The sequence below is a fragment of the Rhipicephalus microplus genome, chromosome 7 (genome assembly GCF_043290135.1).
Source record: "Rhipicephalus microplus isolate Deutch F79 chromosome 7, USDA_Rmic, whole genome shotgun sequence".
Classification (NCBI taxonomy): Eukaryota; Metazoa; Arthropoda; class Arachnida; order Ixodida; family Ixodidae; genus Rhipicephalus; species Rhipicephalus microplus.
In genome coordinates this window covers 117,067,731-117,089,764 of record NC_134706.1, presented here as the reverse complement: position 1 = coordinate 117,089,764, position 22,034 = coordinate 117,067,731, and the positions used below count along the sequence as shown (strand labels likewise).

Here is a 22,034-nt window from a genome sequence, read left to right as displayed (position 1 = left end):
GCCAATGATTCAAAAATGTCGGAAATTAACTTTGTTTATCGGAACAATTGCATCTTCCGCTTACAATTACGACGATTTGTCAGTTTTTTACATTTTTGTAATCCTTTATCTTTATTAAACACTCACTTGCGATTCGGCACAAGGTGTATCGCTAGGCATATATATAGCAGGCCACACTGGCAGAAAAATGTCGTGGCTAACTCAGTTTCAGCAACGCAGTACTTCTCCGGAGAAGTTGCATTGCATTTCGTGCAGACAGTGATGAAGCTGCTGATGTATTTCACTGATTTCAGTATTCGTAATAGCAACAATAATATACAGAAGGTGTGAACGAGACTGCGGGCAAAGCAGTGTTTGGGAGGCGGAGCAATTAGACATGACATTTTTGAGCCAGCTTGGCCTGTTATGCTCACCGAACCATCTTCTGCCGAATCACAGCTAAACATTGAATGAGGTTACAACATGCTGGAGGAAAAAAAAAGAAAATTTAGCTACACACAGTGCATGCAACGTGACCACTGGGTAAAATATTTCATTGTAGGTTCACATGTAAAGAGGCTTTGGGGTCGACATGCGCATCACATGGCATGAGCAATTATGCATTCTCCTTTAGTTTGGATGTTCGCTCAACCTAACTGGTTTCTTAACCTTTTTTAAATATTTATTGAAACGGACCTTTCCCTAGCTCTACAACATCCCAAGCTCCTGCAACAATACAGACCTATTCAATTTTTTTTTCGAAGAACATAGCGCAATTGATAAATTATTTAGTTGCAAAGCCGCACTTGGAATGCTGTTCTTCAAGATGGGAAGCATACAGGATTGTCTATGCAGTTTTTCTGACAGGTGAAAGCCTTTAACCGAAGATTATTTTCCCGTACTGGTCATGTAGGAAACAACTCACCTGGCGAGGAGTACAACTTTTTTTACTAAAAACAGGTTTTGCAGGAAAGAATGAAAGGAACGAGAAACACGTGCAAGGAAATTCGAATGTGAACAATAATGAGGGAGAGACAGGGGTGGAGTAAAGTCTAACTGCAGAAAGGTGATTGGTTGACATTTGCGCCCAACCAACAGGGGTGCACAAAAATACGGTAGCCGTCAGGATTTTCACTCGAGTCGATTTTTTGTTCAAGCATTTCGCTATGGACCATCGCCTCGTAGACGAGTTTCTCCGACGTCTAGGGCCACGGCGACGTACTCCATCAGTGATGCCTCGGACGGCATCACTCTTGCTGCAGTGTTGCACATTGAGGGGAGGCTACCACTGCTCCGAGCTGCTGAATATGGCGCTCGAAGCGGCTAATCATTGGGCGACCATTTTTCGGTGCTTCGACGTCCATGGAAAGGGCTACCTTTCTCGCCACAACCTGCAGGCAGCCCTGAGAGAAAATGGCTTTCACGTCAACGACGACTTGTTGGCTTGCCTGTGCCAGTTATACTCCTGCAACGGCTGGTTCTGCTTTGACGCATTCATCAAGGTTTTCGCCGTCCTCGGAAGTGCGCGTTTCTGAAGTTGCCTGACCGCAGCTACACTCCAAAGGCCCTTTTCAGGGCCACCCAATTTCTTCTTTGGCTGAGATCTCCATTCATGATCTGCCTCCGTGCTGCCCTCACAAAGTGTTCCTTAGTATTCACCAAGCTTTCTTACATTTGGCTCTCTACTTCTCTCGTGGTTACTGGGGAGGAGGACATACCATGGGGCCGATATGCCGTTGCTGTCCATGTGACGTATATGGTTTGATTGCTCCGCCTCCTCACCACTGCTTAGCGCGCTGTCTCATTCGCATCTTTCGTATAATATTGTTCCTGTTATGATTACTGAAATCACTGAAATACATCAGCGGCTTCATCACTGCCTTCAGGAAATGCGATACAACTTCTGGTATTGCGTTTCTGAAACTCGGTTAGACTATAGTGTACTAGAATATGGGGTAGTGTGTTTAGAGAGGAGCCGTGGTTGTCAGTTTGTATCGACAGCCGCGAGATGGCGCCACCTTAGCATGTGCTGTCACTTCACGCTTTGCCTTTTATGCACTTCTGTGCTTTGATTTTAGAAATAGGAGGGTATTAACTTCCCAAAACCACCATACGAATATTGGAGACGCCATAGAGGAGTTCTCCGGAAATTAGACCCCCTGGGGTGTTTTAACTTGCACCTAGGTCTAAGTACACGCACCTCCGTATTTGCGCCTCCGCCGAAAATGCAGCCGCCGCGGCCGGGATTCAATCCCGTGACATGCGCTTGCATGCGTAATTGCTTACACGTCCGCGAAAACCTTTCTAATGGGTTTGTTTGTTCTGCGTTCAAAGCAAAATGAAATTTCAAAGCTGCAACACACGGTCCAAATGCAGGCAATAGCAAACTACGGCGAAGCAGTCATGCCTTGGTAAACTGCTTGGAGTTTTTTAAAGCTTGGTTGTTGAACGAATAAAAAATTGGGAAGATTGAGGTATCGAAGGAGCATCTAGAAACCCGGAATTTTCTTGTTATGTTGCTGCTATATCGAGTTGTAGTCTGCACACTGCGAGAGCTTCGACTTTCTTCGTTACGCGCGTGGCACCGTCCTTGTCGATAGTTGCATCATGCAATTCTAATTACACTCTAAGCCAAAAGGGAGCAACAGGGGTATAGGAGTTGCTCCTTTCAGGGAGCAATTGCATTGCCACTCCCATTACTCTCCTAAAAGGAGTAAGTGCAGAGGGAGGAACCGTTGCTCTCCTTTCAGTTCCTCCTTCGGGGGATGAACAGTTACTCCCTCCAGTTCCTCCGTGCAGACCAACAGTTACTCCCACCAGTTGCTCCCTGCGGACCAAACATTACTCCCACAGGTTGCTCTTCTAAGAGCAACAGTTACTCTTTACCGTTCCTCCCACGTGTTTGCAGTTACTCTCTGAAAACCAACTGCACATGCTTCCAGTTAATCCTTGGGGAAATGACTATTTATCTCAAGTATGTTTGTCACACGCTTAACACATGGCGAGAGCTCCTTGGAAGAGCACTACTTGGGTGCTTCTAACACAAAAAGTGGACAATATTGAAAGGAAAATAAATGCTTTATTGTTCTTTTTATGAGGCGACGTGTGAGCACACGTAAAAGTAGACTTCGCCACACCACAGCCAGCACTAAACAAGCACCATAATACATCAAAGGTTTTCTGCGTCATCCGTGGAAAAACAATCTTGAATTTCTAGCATAGGGCAGTCTGTGTCATCATTGGTGAGAGAAAGGCAACTTCTCCAATTCTGAAGAACTCAAGTTTCGCAGCTGGTGTTTACATCAGGCTAGCGCAGCGGAATGTCACCGCAGGCATATGTGAAGCATCTCATTGCTGCAAGAAAAAAATTAAAGTGTGAGGTTAAACATGCCAAAATCAATTCATAACAATGAGTCACACACACTGCAGCTGCGCTTACATTCTAGGATGTCTACTGCAAAACGAAATGTGAAAAAAAGGAAGGTTCGGCCAAACGTTACTTCGCAAGCCATATAAATGCTGATGTGGTAGATGCTCTTCACATGATGTCTCAGACAGCAATATTCTGGAAGATAATGTGCAGCACCTCAACAAGGCATACTTGTAGCAATTAAAGATACCCTTAGGTTCTGTTAACTTGTTTCCTATACACAGCTGAGTGACATTTCTATGAGCCCATTCACCAATGGGCATTCTAAATGAGATCATGTGTGTGGCAAATAGCATGTAGCATCTGCTCATGTTAAAATCACTTATTTAGCTCGTGCACATAGTTGCTCTCGATTCTACAGTTCTATCATACCCTGCTGCGTCTTGAATTGTGCAATACCTGTAGGCACAAGCCAAGCATGCAAAACCTGCTTGAAAGCAACCATTTGTAGAGGCTACATGATAATCTTCAGTATATTTCTTTGTACCTGACGCAAAGGGCTGGACAAAACTATTGACAAATAAATGTAGACCGTGCTACCTAAAAAAATGCTTTAAATTTAGTAAACTATAGGGTGCATTTGTTCACTCGGTTGACGAGTCACAGCCATGAGATATGTGAACGAAGCAATATATCTTAAGGCATGCACAGATATTCTGATTCTTTGTTTGACAGTGTCACAGATAGCTTGCCAATACGTATATATCTGAGAGCAACAAGATGTCAAGCTTTTATTAGTTCAACGTCTTGTTGGTTCACAGCCAAACAGGTTACGGCTCTGTTAGACAAATTGAAGTAAGCGCACCGCGGTTTCCAAAAAAAAAAAGCATTATTAGAAGTTAGCGCCCGGTGTGAATGTCTGCCTATTTATTTTGTACTTCCTTCTACATGTGCCACAAAGACATTTGTTGAGGATGTGCTACCAGTCAAGCCAAGATTGCATACTTGGTCAATGTGATGGAAATACAAACATTAGAAACACTGCCACCTCTAGTAAGAGCATAACACTTCAGTATCTTGGACTAGCAAGGAGGTGCACAAGAAAGTTAAGCCCACTCTTGCGGAACTTTGAACGCGAATATTTCAGAGTGGGGAAGCTGAACATGCTGTGGCACTTTTAAACCCATGAAACATCTGCAGAAAACAGGGTAAAGGCAAGTCAAGGAACGCTGTTATGAAGGCCTGCGCTTGGACAGCTTTGTGAATCTAGGCCCAAGTGTTATGCTTTGTGCAAGCCAAAATCCATGTAAATAGGGAAAGCGTACTTTTAGGAGTACCAGCGTAAACAAATCTTGGCAGTTGGCTTTTTAGTACAAACAGCGATCCCTGCAATGAAAACATAAACATTTTATCTTAACGGTAACAGTGTGACACACACACGGGCCAGCGGAGCCATGTCAAGTTGTCAGTGCCAGTGTAACCATGTGGAATGATGAACTATTCTCGGGCCAACACATGCACAGTTCGCCCCTAAAAAGCGATGCTTTCATATACGTAGTACAAAAAGTCTGCACTTACCAAAATTCACTTGCTTTCTGTACTTTAGCATCGTTGGGAGCATCTTTATCTGCAGTATAACCAAATTTGTGTCATATCCCTGAAAAAAAAAAGCAGTAAAAGACATGCATCAAATATTGTTTCATTTGGTAGCAGTGAAGTCAGGTTAAGAACAGCCAAGTCGGAATCAGCCTAATTATGTGCATGCGGCAAATCCCAAACGGCGTTATTGAGGTTGTCGAATTTTCATCGATTGGTATTAACGTCGATATGTGACTTTAACGGCATGCCAAGTTTTCACAGCGCATAAGGATTTCATGATGCAGAATAATGACCACGCTAACGAGAACATACAGCATTTATCATTGTCTCTTACAATATTCAGTTTTGCTAAGGTTTTGCATCACTAAAGAAATCTGAAAGATTCAGTCATTCCTCCTCCAATTGTTCTGTCCATATGTAAACTGCTCGCTTGATGGTGCGCTTATAAAATAGTACGTTAAGCGCAGAGGTGAAGCAAGTGATGCAGTGATGTGGGCAGACTTTTTTTTTAGACGTGCGGGGAGGGGGGGGGGGGGGTCCGCTTATCTGAATAGGCCGGGCAAGCGAATATGATCGTCAATTTGGGCTCCCTACGCCCGGCCTAAAAAAATTCTGTGCGCAACCGCCTGGCTATCCCAGTGAAGTGATGCGACAATGATTTGTTCACTTACTAATTTACATACACTTTACAGCTCTAAAAAATGCGGCCCAAGGCCCCAACACTCAGCCGTTAACACTACATAAAGCCGATGGTAGAAAAGTGCCAGTATGAATGCAGCTACAACCCCACCCCAATGTTTTTTTAAGCGAGATAGCGTTGCGGAAATGTACTTTTAACTGCAAAAGTACACTGGCACTGCAGTGGTGACAGGGGAAGCAAGAGGGTATGCAGGTGGTAATAGAGGTAATTTAGTCCGATACGGCTAGCAATGGATACGGTGAATAAGAGCAAATCATTTCTCTTTCAATAGCGCAACCACTCACCAATGTATTGTATGAGCATTAAATGTTGCTGGAAATGCCACTCACCTGCACGCTGATGCATGCACAGTCCTTTGTCCGACGAGCGAACAGGCTTGCAGATAGCTGAAGACGTGTTTACGATGTGTTTGTTCCACCCAGCAGCAAAATCCACAACTACTTCGCGCTTCATAAAGATAAATATACACTAACCTTCATCACGAATAAGTAGAAACGCAAATATGCGACACACACACACGATCAAAACATAGCTCACAAGCTCGCACGTCCATGTGCTCGACGACCACAGACCGTATGAATATGAGTAGTGCGAACGCGAACCTAGTTGCGCCGAAAAAAAAAACGTCGAGCAGTGGCAGCACAGGCGTCAGCGCAATGATTGCAGTGTGTTCTCCTAATACATTTATAAAAAAAACTGAGGTACACTAAAACTCATAATTAAATATAAAAAATTGAGTGCAATTTCTACTTAGTGCTAGTAAACATAAACACTGAATAAAAATTACTTTGTAACTTGCATCGTTTGCTACACTAGCGCCACACTTGTCGTGCGGGCGCAGATTTGTGATTCTGCCCTCAAACTACACGGTGAAGCGTGCTACTAAGTGTGTGGCTAATGAGAAGCGCGTCTGGGTCCACTTTTTTTTTCTTCTCCGATATATCGGGGGTGGGGGGGGAGGCTCCTTATGCACGTGTTTCGGTGCTTGATCGACTTTGACGCCCTTACTTCGTGGACGAACGGCGTGTCTAGGCTTTTTTTTATCGTTGTTTTGCACGTGTTTCGGCGTTCGGTCCGCTTTGACGTGCCAACTCTCCATTCTGCTGCTGCGTGTGTTAGGTAGTTGCCGTACTGTATTCTCAGGCCTTCTGTGTTCAGCCAGCGCTGCTATCTTATTATCTACGGATGCTAAAATAAATCACTGTTTTGGTTTGGTGAAGTTTGGCACACAGAACAAACAATAATCTGGCCCATGAATATCAATGTGGGCGGCATTGATTTGTGTGCGGTGTCCTGCCGGGGAGTAACCGTTGCGTGACGAGAGCATTTACAGCGATTCCTCCTTCCGTTGCTCCCTTACAAACTTAAGATGAATACAGTTGCTCCCCCATTCTCGAACAAGTCGGCCATCTTGTTCCGCTTGGTCTTTTCGGAGAGTGACAGTTGGTCTGAAGGAGTAAAAACAGCCGTTGCTCCCATTTCGGCCGTTTTTGGCTTAGAGTGTACGTGGCTTGGGTGACAACACTGCCATTTGATTGAAAGGCACGCCATAGCTGAAGCTGCTGCTGTGGCCGGGATATTGTACTGTACAGTCACAAGGAAAAACATGACTTGGCACCACTGTCAGACTGTAAGAAGAAACCCTTTATTTACGTGCGCGCATACTGCAGTGAGCAGCAGCACCGATGAAATTCGTCGCCATTCCATGGAATTATCAGTTCACGATCACTTCATCACGGTTGAACCCTTATAAACACCGACTGATTTTCGCGTGCAGCTTTTTTTTTCGTTTTGCCTCTAGAGACGTGTTGATACCTTTCACGAAAAAATGAAGTCGTGACAGCACGTAAATTACCACTCTTTTTGACACGAGATGCGATGCGATTGAGCTCATATATCTTCAAGGTAAACAAATATTGAGTAAGCGTTCCAGTAAAGCTGCAGTCCCTGTAGCCTTCGCCACCTCGGGTTTGTAGTCAGCAAGAAGGTCCATCGATGAACCTGAATCAGTGGCCTTAGCGTCAACACAGTGTGCTGAAGTTTTCTTGGAGATGGTAGATTCAACTGCCGTGTTCTTCCGCTATCATGGAGGACTTGGATGCGGTGCTATCTCCGATAAGTAGCTTGGAGCGTTACGCAGTAACATCGGCACGGCGTCTAGCGTTAGCTCTGGTCTCCTACGTGCTACGCGAACTTCTTAGTCGTTTATAACGTGCAAGTAGTCTCCGAGAACACATGAAGACTCGAAGTATAGCTCACATACAGAGTAGCTTTCGTTCAAGGTCCCATCCTTTCGATGTAAATTCTGTTCCCAAACCTTTCTCCGTGCTTCGTCTTTGGGTGCAGTGAAAAGCGATGGCTGCTCCCTTTTTTACCAAACGTATACCCTGTTTCGCACATAGGCGCAAAGCAGTGTCGTTGCCGCCGATGACTCCGCATCGCCTCACTGTCACATTGCCAGCAAAAACATTGCCAGAAAAACTTCTGTTAAGCGGGCGCGAACGCAAGCCACAGCTCACTGAACAGCACCCGAGAAAGCAGAGCGGCGCGGAACTGACCATCCTGCCAGCCCATGCTACGGCAGCGCCGCCTTGGTAACCGGTTTTTTGTCCACGTGCGCCGCTTCACGCGATGCATGGCGAGAGAGGGTGCCCGAACACATTACCCCATATTCTCGTACACTATAATTAGACAAGACATTTTTCTGCCAGAGTGGCCTGCTATATATGCGCCTAGCGATACACCTTGTGCCGAATCTCAAGTGAGTGTTTAATAAAGGTAAAGCATAACAAAAAAATGAAAAAAACTGACAAATCGTCGTAATTGTAAGCGGTACACGCAATCGTTCCGATAAAAAAGTTAATTTCCGATACTTTTGAACCATTGGCTATATTTTTGATGGATTGTGAGCGCGCGGCGGCCTAACCCGAGCGAGAGCCATGACGTCAGATTCCCCGAAGCGCATGCAGAGTGCAACAGTTTATTTCCTCCTCCTCCTCCCTTTTTTCCACCTTTCCTTTCATTGCACTTTCCCCCTTCCACAAAAGCGCTGATGCTTTGCCTCAGCCGAGAGCATTGTTCGCAACCGGTGCTGTTCATACCGGTTCTGGGAACCAGAGGGCGAAAAGAGCGTGTTGGATGGATGGATGGATGGATGGATGGATGGATGGATGGATGGATGCGGCTGTACCCTTTACATCGGGCGGCGGCTAACGCCACCTAGCCGTAATACTTAGTGAACTAACCACTATATTTATCTTCTTTTTTTTCCTTTAAATAGTAAAGTTGGACGGGTACTTTGCAGTGAAGGGTTTAATTTTCACTTCTGCCTTGACATTAGCCACCAATCAGATAACCTCCTAGTTAAGTCTACCCGCTTAAAGTCTATTTCACCTTTCCTGTCTTTAAACCCCAGTGCTTTGAAAAACTCTGCGCCATCATCCTGAACTTTAGGGTTAAGCCCTTTACAGAACATTATCAAGTGTTCGGCAGTTTCTTCTTCCTCTCCACACGCACTGCATATTGTGCCTACCCCTTCGTATTTGGCCCAATATGTCTTGGTTCGCCATACTCCCATCCTAGCCTCAAACAGTAGAGAACTACCCCGGGTATAGATCCTTTCCTTGGCAATTTCCTGCTTAAAAGTTAGATGGATCTCTAGTGCGGACTTCTTAATCATGCCCATTCTCCGCATGTCAGTCTCCGTTTCCTTCACTTTCTTCTTAACAGATAGGTCTTTTTGGTTTGGCCACCTGCTGTTTTCTAAGTATTTATCAGTCAATTTCCTGGTTCGCTTCCTTCATTTTGTATCAACATTGACTTAACTGCCAGATGGCGCTCTTGCCTAGGCACGTTAGGCAAGAGCGCCATCTGGCAGTTATCTTCGAAAATGAAGGCGTGAACGACCGCGGAAAAAGTTGCGCGCAAGTCACGGAGGTGATAAGGTGTAGAATGCATAGCGAAGTGAGGTCGCGTAATAAATATTGATGGTTTGCAGGAAAGTAACCAGAAATTTTTTTCAATGAGGGGGAGGGGGTTAACATTAACCCGACTTGGAGGGGAGGGGGAGCAAGCATCAGATTTTCTCTGAGGCGTGACTATCGGCCGTATTTTGAGCAGAATGTGTAACTGTATGTGAAAGTCAAGAGATCTCTCCTCCCCCCCCCTTGTGATGCGCACGCTCGTGAAGAGAGAACACTAAGTAAATGTAATCGCAGTAAATTACAGTAAGGGAAATGTACAGTGATCGTTGTGAACAAGGGCCTCGCCTCGCACCATTGAATGAACTATATATAGTCTTTGAAAATGCATCATTGCGATGACGCGCATATAGGTAACGTGGTTAACGTGGTTGCTTGGGCGAGTTGGTACGACATGATTCACATAAAAAACAGCGCCAATAACGAGAGACAAGAAAAAGAAGGAGACAGACAGCGGCACTGAACTTACAACAAGATTTATTTGCCAGAACCGCACAACATATACTTGGGCAGTATCTAACAAAAAAAGAAAATACAAAACAAACAAAACAGAATCCACCTAACAACCACATAGTCATCCCCACAACGCACCATGAGCTGCACGTGTGTTAACGTGCCGAAGGAAATCTATTTCTTTTAATGATAGCGCAATCGAAGGTCTGCTGACACATGCACTGCATATAGGAAAAGACATTGTTAATCGTGAATTTTTGTTAAGCGTATAGATTGCGTAGTCCTCGTCGGGGCGTAGTGCGTTTTAGAAGTCAAGGACGGCTATGCTTACAAAGAGAAAGGAAAGGTATACGCAGCACGTTTTCATACACCTATTGTTAATTTTTGGTTTGGCTTACTCTCCTGAACGAATAAGTTCTTACTGTCAACAGGTTGGCTGCTTGTCTAGGGGAATAATTTTTACGTTAAGCTCTATTTGTGAAGCAGCCCCAGCGCTGTTATACATTTTAGTCAACCTTTAGTTTTTACTTTACTACGCACATTCAAGTGTGCTTGCGATACGCCAAAGTATTTTTTGTGTAAATAATGCTGCACGTGGGCAACATGATATTGCACGCGTTATTTTTCGAGCAGACTTTCACGCAACCTTAGTTGACAATATAGTTGCACTGTGACTTTCAATAGCAAGGAACCACGTCAATCATAGAGGTTTTATCGTGTAATCAGGGAAGACAAGGTAATCATTGTGGGGAAATGTTCTTTTGCTCTCGATTGAAAATGCCCCCGGGATGACGCTATACCTACTTACATAGAAATAACTGGCTCACTGCGTATATGCGCGTGCATACATGTATGCATACATGTTTAGTACGTGCATACATGTCTAGTACGTGCATACACGTCTAGTCGTGCATACACGTACGTGCATACACGTCGTAGTACGTGCATACATGTCTGGTACGTGCATACATGTTTGCAGCACCTACACCTGCGCGAACTGGAACAGCCTGTACCACACAAAATATCGAGTGATTGGTTCACTAGTGATGGAAGAACTAACTCATGTCTAGTTCAGAGCAGAGTCAATCATAATCAATTTCCCAGAATGCGCGAACTCCGACGAGAACTGCCAGCGCTTGCAATGCGAGTTTACTTACGCATTATCTGTGCACCATCCGTGACTGTCGGTTGTCTGTTTCAGGCATTCTGATGCAAGGCGCTAGAATTTCACTACTGGCATCAACTCCATCGCGTTGATTCACATTTATGGTATGGCATCACAACACCACAGAAATTACCAGCCTTCCGTAGGGGTGCAATAACAAACGCGGGGTGTTTCACGCGCAGTGTAAGATACTGCTCTGTATTGAAAAACATTACCCAGCTGGGAGAAATTGCAGGAATGTACTCATGCTCTGCTCTTGTGACCTCACTAATACTAGAATGTATCAGAGCGTACACATTCGTTTTAACGCGACAGCGATAGAGAGCTCGTATCGCAGAAATTCCGCCTTGGGTGTCAGCCGCATTGGTTGTGAGCGAAAAATCGATTGTGCGTCTGTGACCGAAAAATCAAGTTAGCAATACCGCACCAGGAGGCCGCTACTTGTCCACGCGTGCGTGCTCGATTATTCTGAGAAAGGCACGCATTCGAAAACAAAAAAACGTGCTCAAGGTCACGAGGCGCTGTAGTTTTTTTGCTCCTGCAACCCCTCCCTGTTTTTTGTCCAGATTTTCGTTTTTGTAGTGACACCTGTCGAACAAAATGCGTAAAATAGGCCCTGAAACACTTTCTCGAGTAACCACGGAATGAATTCTATAAAAGAGCTTATTGCCTCACAAATTAAACGCCGCAAAAGTTTTAAGGATCCGTCCAGTGCAAGTGAAGTTACCAAGGTTTGTCGCATGCTGCAATTGCATTATCTCTTCTCTCGTCCCGAAAAGCGCCGGAAGCTAAGCATGGAGGGGTGGCAGGGCAAAGAAACGACCGCGCCTCATGACCTTGAGCTTTTTACTCTCTTAAAATGCGCGGCTTTTTATAGTGTGATCGCACGCGCACGTGTGGACTTGTACCGGACTCCCGCGGCTATCTCGGCAACTTGATTTTTCGGTCACAGACGCACAGACAATTTTCCGCTCACAATCAATGAGGCCGACGCCGCAGGTGGGTCTTCTGCGACACGAGCTGTTTAACGCTATCGTGTTAAAATGCTCCGGAAGTGCCACGTAATCACTCCGATCAGCCGGAGTAAAATAGCAGTAAAAATCTTGCGGCCGAGCCACGTACTTGCTTCTGTCTGCCGGAGTGGAATATCCGTTGAAAGTACTCCGGGTGCGCCACGCAATTTCTCTGGCCAACCAGAACCAGAACTTTGCTCCGGAGGTCCAGAGCAAAAATTACTTCGAATAGAGGGGACGCTCGAGAGCGAACGTTTTCCTCCGACATCCATGTTATTTTTTCTACAGTGTGGGTGAGCGTGACCTTACGAGCATCTGAAAGAAAGCGGAGTAAATGTATAAGGGATATGCACTGGGCGTCATCCACAAGTTGCGCTAACTTCGTTCCAGTAGCCGTTATCTTGGCGGTCTCGGTGGTTAGATGCGCTTACAGAAGGTGCGGTGACACTGTGGAGCTGTTTTTCTCTCTTTTATTGGTGCAACATGGGACTGCAATGAATTTAGGCGCATACGCATGTTAGTCAGGTATACCTGCACGATAGCGCTACCCAGAGAAAGTGCGTTTGTGAGACAGCGTGCCATGCACTAAACTTCAACACGCTGAACTGCTGCCGCGTGTCGTCTTCACCAACATAGAGGACTACCTTGTTCACGCGACAAGTTTTGTGTCACGTGGCGAACTAAAAGCTTACAAATCTGCGTAGGCTCGCAACTACTTCAGGGGCAGATGGGTGACACAAGCGCGTGTGAAGGTTTTGCGAAACACCACGATTATAATGGCAGCCGGCAGGGATGTCACCACACACTTAACGAAAATAACCTGAAATAACCTCGATTGCAAGGTAAACCTCTTGCCCTCGAGCGCACTACCTTTTTAGGTTTTTTGTTTTACCACCTGCCAGTCGAAGTAGAAATTTACTCTCGTGCTGAGTTTTTGAACTTAGAATTATTTACCTTACTTAGGTTTTGAGCGAGTATAGATAGAGTAAATTTTCACTGCCTTCAAAAGGTTCTTGAGGCGAGTTCTGGGAGTTATTTCAGGTGGTAAAAAAATAAAACTGGACGGGTGCATTCGTCCATAATCGACAAATTCATCAATTCTCACATGACGGCAGAATTGATGACATATAGATTAACATACAGACAAACACGCACACACAACAAATGCAGAATAAAACACGACTCGAACAGACTGCACGCATTTTTTTTCTTTATGGCAGGATACAAACTTTTGTAAAGTGGTACCGGTAAAACAATGTCGAGAAGGTCTCCAACAACCTTTTTCCTTTTACTCCCGCTAAGTATTCTTAGAAGTGTGGCAGCTTGGACTAGTTGGTATGGCATGACGATAGTTATAGCGCGAGAACAAAACGACCACAAAGAGACGTGAAGGACACGCAAGACACGAGTGTTAAGTATTCGCTGGAGAACCGTGCCAATAAAAAGGTGCATGCACCAACTACTTCTTTTAGATAACCATAAAGCGCCCCACGCACATAGTCAGTGGTGATAACGAATCAAGGTAAAACTATTCCAAGCCTCCGCTGAATAACTGAACGTAGACACGGGTCTCTTGTGTCTCGAAGAAACATAAAACGACTAACTATCTGTCTTAAGAACAAATGTGACAGACTGGGACCACCGAACCGAACACGACCAAAAAGATTAGTGCGACTAGACCATTCCCACACTGATCCCCGTGTAAATACTGCAAACACACGGTGCAGCTTCTGCACGTTTATACGCGAGCAATGTAAAACATTTAATGTGTACCAAAGTTTAGAGACATAGAAAAGATTACATATGGTGGCCCGCGTGAAAATTGAAAAGTCCCATCCTCTAACATTATCCAATTTTCACGCAATTCTGTGGCTTGCCGCCGCCAGTATGGCTCACTGTCACCATAAAATTCTAGTGGTACACCCAAATATTTTGCAGGCGGATTTACCCATGGCATGTTGGCAAAAACGTCTGGAGTGGAAGGCCAATCCTCATGCGAATATCCCAAGAACTTTTCCCAGTTTACCGAACTCCCACTGGCCGTACAGAACTGTTTCGCAACAAGGACGACTTCGTTAACACTTTCGCAATCTGAACAAAAAACTGCCACATCATCAGCATATGCCAGTAATTGCACTTCATTCATATGTAGTTTGACGTTTTCTAAAGCGGTTGTGCGTCTCCTGGAACAGCTTGCTAGTGTCCTATCTGACAACTATACCTCTCTTGAGCCACGTTGTACGAGACGGACACGTCTTTTCAGTAACAACGTCTATTTTATTTTGATGACCTGAGAGTTGAAAACAAAGCGCGTACACACAGTGCCCCGGAAGTGGCTAGAGTGAAAGAGAGAAGGGAGAAACAGAGAGGGGGGCATCACGTTGCTTGTAATGCTGCTCCGCGGGTATTTATGACCACGGGGTCGAACGATTCTCAGATGAAGTGCCAACCCAGTGAACGTGGCGCAGAGGTGGTGACGGGAGGAACACCGAAGAGGGGCCCTTGTGGCCAGCAGAGCGAGGCACAGCGAGGATATTAAGATTGTGCACTTCACTGAACACTGACTTGAGCCGCTCGAGTGTGATTGTATCGCATGCCTCATTGATTTCGATGACGACGTTAGCAGGCCAGTGCTCTAACACACGGAAGGACCCGAGGTGGTTTGGTTGAAGCGGCGCGCGCACAGAGCCGTACCGCACCAACACGTGTGTCACTGTTTTTTAGGTCCTGAGCGATGTACGCTGCACGTGGCTGGCTGCGTGTAGGCGGCGGACGAATCTGTCGAAAGGCGTCGTACACCTGGTACTCTGTATTCTGTTGCTGTTAGCTGGGTGGCACTGCCACTTTTTTTTCCGGAGAAATCGGCAGTCAGCTAGGCGAAGCGAAGTTCCGTAAACAAGCTCGGAAGTGGTGCAGGGCAGGTCCTCATTGACAGGCGATAGAATCCCGAGTAGCTTGAGCAGGATGCGGTCAACCCACCTGTCGGGGCAACAGTGTTCTGTGAGTACTGCTTTGAGGTGCTGGGGGAATCTCTCGACGAGGCCGTTTTTTTCGTGGATGGTATGACGCTGCGTGCAGGCGTGATATACCAAGAAGTTTTAGGAGCTCCGAAAAGAAGAAAGATTCAAACTGGCGACCTCGGTCCGATACAATCGTTGTCGGGCAGCCGAATCGGGATATTCAGGTAGATACGAAATCCGCTGCGATGGTAGCTGCAGGCATGTCAGGCATAGGAGTCGCTTGGGGCCAGCGGGTGAAACGATCTACACATGTCAGAAGCTAGCGATAGGCTTGACATGGGGGTAACGGGCCAACGATGCCAATATGCACAACGGCAAAACGTTCGTCGAGGTGTTAAAAGGTCTTTCATGGAGGAATGGGGTACCGTTGAACTTTGACGTGCTGACACGATGCACTCACGAACCCAATCCCTGATGTTGGCGTTCATGCCGGGCCAGACAAAGCGTGAAGAAACAAGCTTTTCGGAAGCGCGAGTTCCGGGGTGAGAAAGGCTGTGATCGGCGTCGAATATTTTACCGAAATGGTTGGTTAGCAATGGTCTTGGCATGCTTGTGGAGGTGTCACAAATAATTGGCGCATCTTCAAAAGTGACGAGTTGGAGCTGAAGTGATGTGGACGCTTTGCGTAGGTGTTCGATCTCAGAGTATTTAGATAGGGCTGCATGCAGATCCTAGAGTATGAATGGAAAGGATGTTGAGGTAGAGGTTTTGGAGCGACTGCGGGTGATGGCATACACGCGACTGAGAGCATCAGCTGAAGCGTTGGCAACACCGCTGATGTGGCGTATATCAGTTGAAAACTCCCAGATGAAGGTGAGCTAGTGCATTTCGCTCGGTGTGTATAGTGAGTCCCATCGGCCGATTGAATAGGCGAGAGATTTGTGATCAGTGAAAATTGTAAAAGAGCGGCCTTCAATTAGGTGTCGAAAATTGCACACGGCGAGCAAGATGGCGAGCAACTCACGGCCGAAAACGCTGTAGTTTCTTTGGACAGAGTTCATGAGCTTGGAGGAAAAAGCGAGGGGCTGCCACTGATTGTTCACTTTTTGCTGGAGTACGGCCCTAAGTGCAGAACGGGACGCATCTGTCATGAGCGCCAAGCTGTAACTGCGATTGTGGTGCGTCATCAGTGTGGCTTCAGCCAAAGCGTTCCTGATGGAGTTGAAAGCTTCTTCCACAGCGGTGTTCCATGGTAGTGCAGTTTCCGAGGGTTCGCCACAGAGTAAATTGTCGAGCGGCTCCAACAGCGTATGCACAGCTCTTAATACATCGGCGGTAGAAATTTACAAGCCCTAGAAACTGGCGCAGCTTGGCTATTGATGCAGGCTTGGGGAACTCGACAATTGCTTGCACTTTGTGAGGAAGGGGGCTAATGCCACTGCTGTCCTAGCGATGACCCAGAAAATCAAGAGATGACCCTCCGAACTGACTTTTTTGCAGTTTTCACAACGATTTCGTTGGCTGACAGGCCCTCGAAAAGTTAACGGTGATGTTGCAAGTGCTCCTCGTGGGATGATCTTGCCACCACCAGGTCGTCGACGTAGGCGAACACAAACGGCAGACCACGTATGACCATGTCAATGAACCCCTGGGGTGTTTGTGCAGCATTGCGGGGGTCAAATGTTATCCTCAAGATTTCTAAAAGCCCAAATGGGGTCGCAATCACCGTCTTTGGAACATCTCCTGCAGCGACAGGAATTTGGTGAAAGGCTTTGACTAAGTCGATTTTAGAGAACACTGCTGTGCCATGTATAGCTGATGTGAAATGCTGAATGTTAGGCAGGGGATACCGGTCGGGAATATCTCTTGCGTTCAAAGAACGGTAGTCTCCGCAGGGTTTCCGGTCACCTGACTTTTTGGGGACGAGGTGGAGAGAAGACGTCCAACTGCTCGATAATGGTCGTATAATTCCAAGTTCCTTCATGTGTTAAAACTCAGCCCTGGCTACTTTGAGCTTATCTGAAGCAAGTCGCCGTGGGCGAGCGAAAACAGGTGGGCCAGTAGGGATGACATTGTGGCGGACATCATGCTGCACACGTTTTTTTTTTCAGTCAGGCAGTTGCGTGATGTTTGGGAATTATCGAAGAAGTCGCGTGAAATGGTCATCGGTCACTATTGTAGTTGCGGCGATTATGTTCGATTCATGAGAAACAACACCACGGACAGAGAGCAGTGTAGTAGTGTTTAGCAGGCGTTGCCATTTAAGCTGACCAGCAGTGCATGGTGGTTTAATAAGTCGGCACCAATGAGAGCATGGCGTACGTCAGCGGCGATGAACAACCAACGAAACATGCGGCGCAAGCCTAGGTTCAGAAAAAGTGACCGCGATTTGTATACGGAGATCTTACTACCGTTGATAGCTTGCAGGTAGGAGATCGGAGGTTTCGTTGTTGGATTTTTGAGCCGGAATAAGGCTGAACTCTGCACCAGTGTCCACCAGGTACTGATGGCCTGTGAGTTTTTCCATGACGTGAAACAGGCGACTTTTGGATTGGCCTTGATCGGTCATCGCCGTCAATTGTCGGCCTCACTGTTTTCCTGCCACGAGCAAGGTTGGAGGCAGTGATGCGCCTCCTGTCCAAAACGGCGATGGTAATAAGATATCGCAGGTGGTAAGGGGGGGGGGGGGACTTAAAGCGTTGTGCGCGTCCATAACGCGGGGTGCTTCGGCTGCTATTTCGGTAACGTGGAGTGGCGTAATGACGCTCCGCGGTAGGCACAAACCACTTGTTCTGGGCAATCGCAAAGAGCGTCGATAGGACAAGCAGGGTGAGATGGTGTTTGTGGAGCGGCACTCACGTTTTTGAATGATGGCGTAACGTTGCACACAGACGGCCTGGCCACCTCCAAGACCTTGTCCGCCAGGCTGGCCAAACCGCTGAGGTCCAACGTGAGCGCAGTGGCTAGCACAATTTGCACATTGCCAGTAAGGCGCTGCAGAAACAGTTCTCACAAACAATTCTCGTCAGTAGTGGTGGTGTCAAAGAGCAAATTGTCTCATTAGTTGACGCATATGGCAAAGAAGCTCGCTGGGCCTGCGGTCGCCTAATTTTTCCGAGGAGAGCAGCTGATGTGTGCTGGAATGCTGTGATGCCGTCATTCGCTCCACCAGAGCAGCCTTGAAAGTGCTATACGGTGTGGTGGAGGGGTGTCCGAAAAGCACGTCGATACTTCGTCGGCAGCAGCTGGTGACAGCGCCGAAACAACGAGGTGGTACTTGCGTTGTTCCGTGCGCACGCCAGAAAGCACGAATTGTGACTCAGCTAGAATGAATCAGATCGAAGGGTTGCGGCCACAGTAAGCTGGTAGTCGGAGGGAGATCGCAGAGACGTCATGATCACCTTGCCAGTAGCTTCGGTGTTTAGGTCAGTCTCCTTGCTTAGCATGACTCTACTATACTTCGGCAGTGCCGCGAGGGACTACAGGTCACCACTTTGTAGAGCCAGGTTGTATGAGACGGACAGGTCTTTTCAGTAACAACGTCTACTTTGTTCTGACAACCAGAGAGCCGAAAATAGAGCCGGTTCACCCAGTGGACCAGAAGTGGCAAGAGTGGTAGAAACGAAGGAGAAACAGAGAGGAGAGGAGCACGTTGCTTGGAGTGCTGCTCCGCAGGTTTTTATGACCACGGGGTGCATGGTGGCGGCTGCGTCGCTACACCTCCAACTTCCGCTGCACACTCCGTAACGATACTCGTCAGATTATCATTGATTGCTTCAACGTAAAGGCTGGTTTACTCGATAAGAGCAGAGTATCTGTTCTGAAGCGAGCCTCTGAATTCCTGTAATTTCCTTCTCGGTGCTAGCTCGTTGACTGGCTTCTTGGGTATCCGTTTCTGTCGTTCCTTCTTCAAGTCTAGATGTATTCGAGACCTCATCATTTTAAGGTCACTGCATCGTGCCTTCCCAAGCATTTCCACATCCTGCACGATGCCTGGGTGTGCACTAGTTATAAAGTCTATTTAGTTCTTACTTTCACAATTAGGGCTCCTCAACGTCCACTTATGGTTCACTTGTTTTCAGTAGAAGGTATTCAAAATCAGGTAAATTATTGCGTTCTACAAATTCTTCTAACAACTTCCTTCTGGCATTTCTAGTACCAATACTATTATGCCCTACTGCCTCGTCTCCAGTCTGCTTTTTCCACAGCTTGGCATTGAAGTCGCCTATCAGTACGGTGTATGCTGTTTTTACCTTACTCATTGGCGATTCTGCCTCGTCATAGAAACTTTCTCCTAATACATCATGGCTGAATGTAGGCACGTAGGCCTTAACCACCTTCATCTTGTATCTCTTGTTGATTTTAATTACAATGCCTACCACCATTTCTATATTGCTATATAGTACTCGTTTATTCTAGCTGCTATACTTCTGTGCATAAGCAACCCCACCCCCAGTCTTCTTCTATCAGCCAAGCCACGATAACAAAGAACGTGTCCATTCTCTAACCCTGCAGAGACATCATCTGTCGTCCTAACCTCAATGAGCCCTACTACATCCCAGTTAACAATTTCTTGTTCATCAAATAGCACATCTAGACTTGCCTCTCTAGATAACATTCTAGCGTTAAACGTTGCGTAGTTCGGGTTCTATACCGGCCTGTCCGGACCCAGATATTCTTAGCCCCCTCTGCTGCGTTGCAGATCTGACCACCGCCGTGGTCAGTTGCTTCGCAGCCACAGGGGATTGAGGGTCGAGGGCTAGTTGGATATCTATGGGGGAATCGCCACATCAGGGTTTATATGGAATGCGCCCTTTGACTACTTCTCCGGTATAAATGTCTCCTGTCGGCTTGTATATTTGAAGAGGTCTGACTTGAAGAGCTTGCCGAGAAAAGCTAATGCAAATATGACTAGGCCTAACACATTTTTTGCTTTCTCCTCTCTGATAAATAATTTATTCAGTGTACACATCTTTTGTACCAAAGCGTCCCTCGATATGTTTAGTTTTCATGATCAAATAAAGTTATCATCAAGCGGCACACACGAAATTCGAGATACTCGTTATATGGACACCCGTTCCCCCTTCTTTCGTATCTCTCACATCTACCTGCGATTCAAGGATTGGTTGACAGTCAAAGTAATAATTTCCTTGGCATTAATACTGTATTCTGTGTTTAACCTCCAAAAGTGTGTTTAGCAAGAATTGTGAAACAGTGTGCGCGTAATGTTATCTATGCTCTAACATAATCTCACCAAGCTCGAAAGACTTGATTTTGACTTGCATTAAAGCTACACTATTCATATTCCACTGAGTGTCATCGTAAAATTCAAGGAAACAGTTTTCATCAATTGCAGCGAAAGGTACCGCGTGAAGGAAACGTTTGCATGTTCAAGTCACGAACGTTTATTGTTTGTTTGTTTGCTTGTTTGTTTGTTTGATTGTTTGTTTGTTTGTTTGTTTGTCAGTTTGTTTGTTTGTTTGTTTGTTTTGTTTGTTTTTTGTTTTTTTTTGTTTGTTTGTTTGTCTGTTTGTTTGTTTGTTTGTTTGTTTGTTTGTTTGTTTGTTTGTTTGTTTGTTTGTTTGTTTGTTTGTTTGTTTGTTTGTTTGTTTGTTTGTTTGTTTGTTTGTAAACGGCATATTCTAAAAGCTGGCGCCCGCACCATACAGTGAGAATTCCATCGTCAGAATGGTTTCGAGGCAATACCATACCAAGTAATCCCCACACTCGGTATAAACCGAGGTGGGTAGATTGCAGCACAACATAATCATTTGCAACTCTCGCTGCAATTCTGTTGCGAAAATATTTTTAAAAATTGTACTCAGGTCCTTCTTCAACGGTAGTAGCAGAAGCAATAAGTATATAATTCGAAACCAATTTGGAAACAATCAAGCTTTTTTTTTTCAGACAAGCCCTTTAGTCGTACCTTGCGCATTCCATACACTACGCAGCATCGTCTCTTTTCCTATATAAATGCTGGACCCAGGTCGACAAACAAAAAGCATTATACCTACTGTAGCCGAGCCCCCCGCCCCACTGAGGGCATTTCTTTTATTGCGATTACAATTATATGGACACTCTCGGCTAGATTTCGCCGCTGGCTTCGGCGTCAGTGTCATGCACCCTGTAGGTATACGTATCTTTATATATGAAAACGCAACAAAGAAAAAATCCATGAAAAAGACTCCAGCATACGGAATCGAACGTGGAACCTCCGCGTCGTCAATGCAAAGTGTTAACAACTGAGACACTTTCAATACAACTTATACACATGTACATATGCCACACATCACCCACCAGCGTGCATAAGGCTGGCTTTATTCATTTATGCAACGCTTTCAATGTGTCTAATAAACTAAGCATGTCATCGCTTGCCCCTCGGTTTCAAGCACTTTGTTTACCTCCTTTACCATTTGAACAAATTAGTCATTAGCCGATCGCGCTTGGGGCTCAGTATTTTGTACATCCATACGTGACCTCCATATGCTATGAAGACCACCGAGGGGTACCTCCTTCAACTTTGAAACGGCAAGCTATTTATATCTACCACTTACCACTGTTGGCGGGCATTTCGAGGGGAAGTATCGCGTTTTCAGCATCATCAACAGGATAACGCAATCAGCGCACGGTGACTCTCATCTCTCACGCGTATTTTGGCCCTTGGAGAGGAGGGGTGTGGACGATCTCTTGCACGCCTTATCTGCCGGTGGGAAGGATCATGCGTCTTGGCTGGGGTTGGGCTTAACTGGAACGGCTATGTTGTAATTACGGGGCGCACAAAGGTCCCTGCGATCATTGCGAAACCTCCGTTTGGG

General features: G+C 46.0%; 1 pseudogene; it reads right to left on the bottom strand.

Moving 5' to 3' along the window:
- Window positions 1–16,759: 16,759 nt before the first annotated feature.
- On the bottom strand, window positions 16,760–21,789 carry LOC119179101 (uncharacterized; annotated as a pseudogene).
- Between the last annotated feature and the right edge of the window lie 245 nt (window positions 21,790–22,034).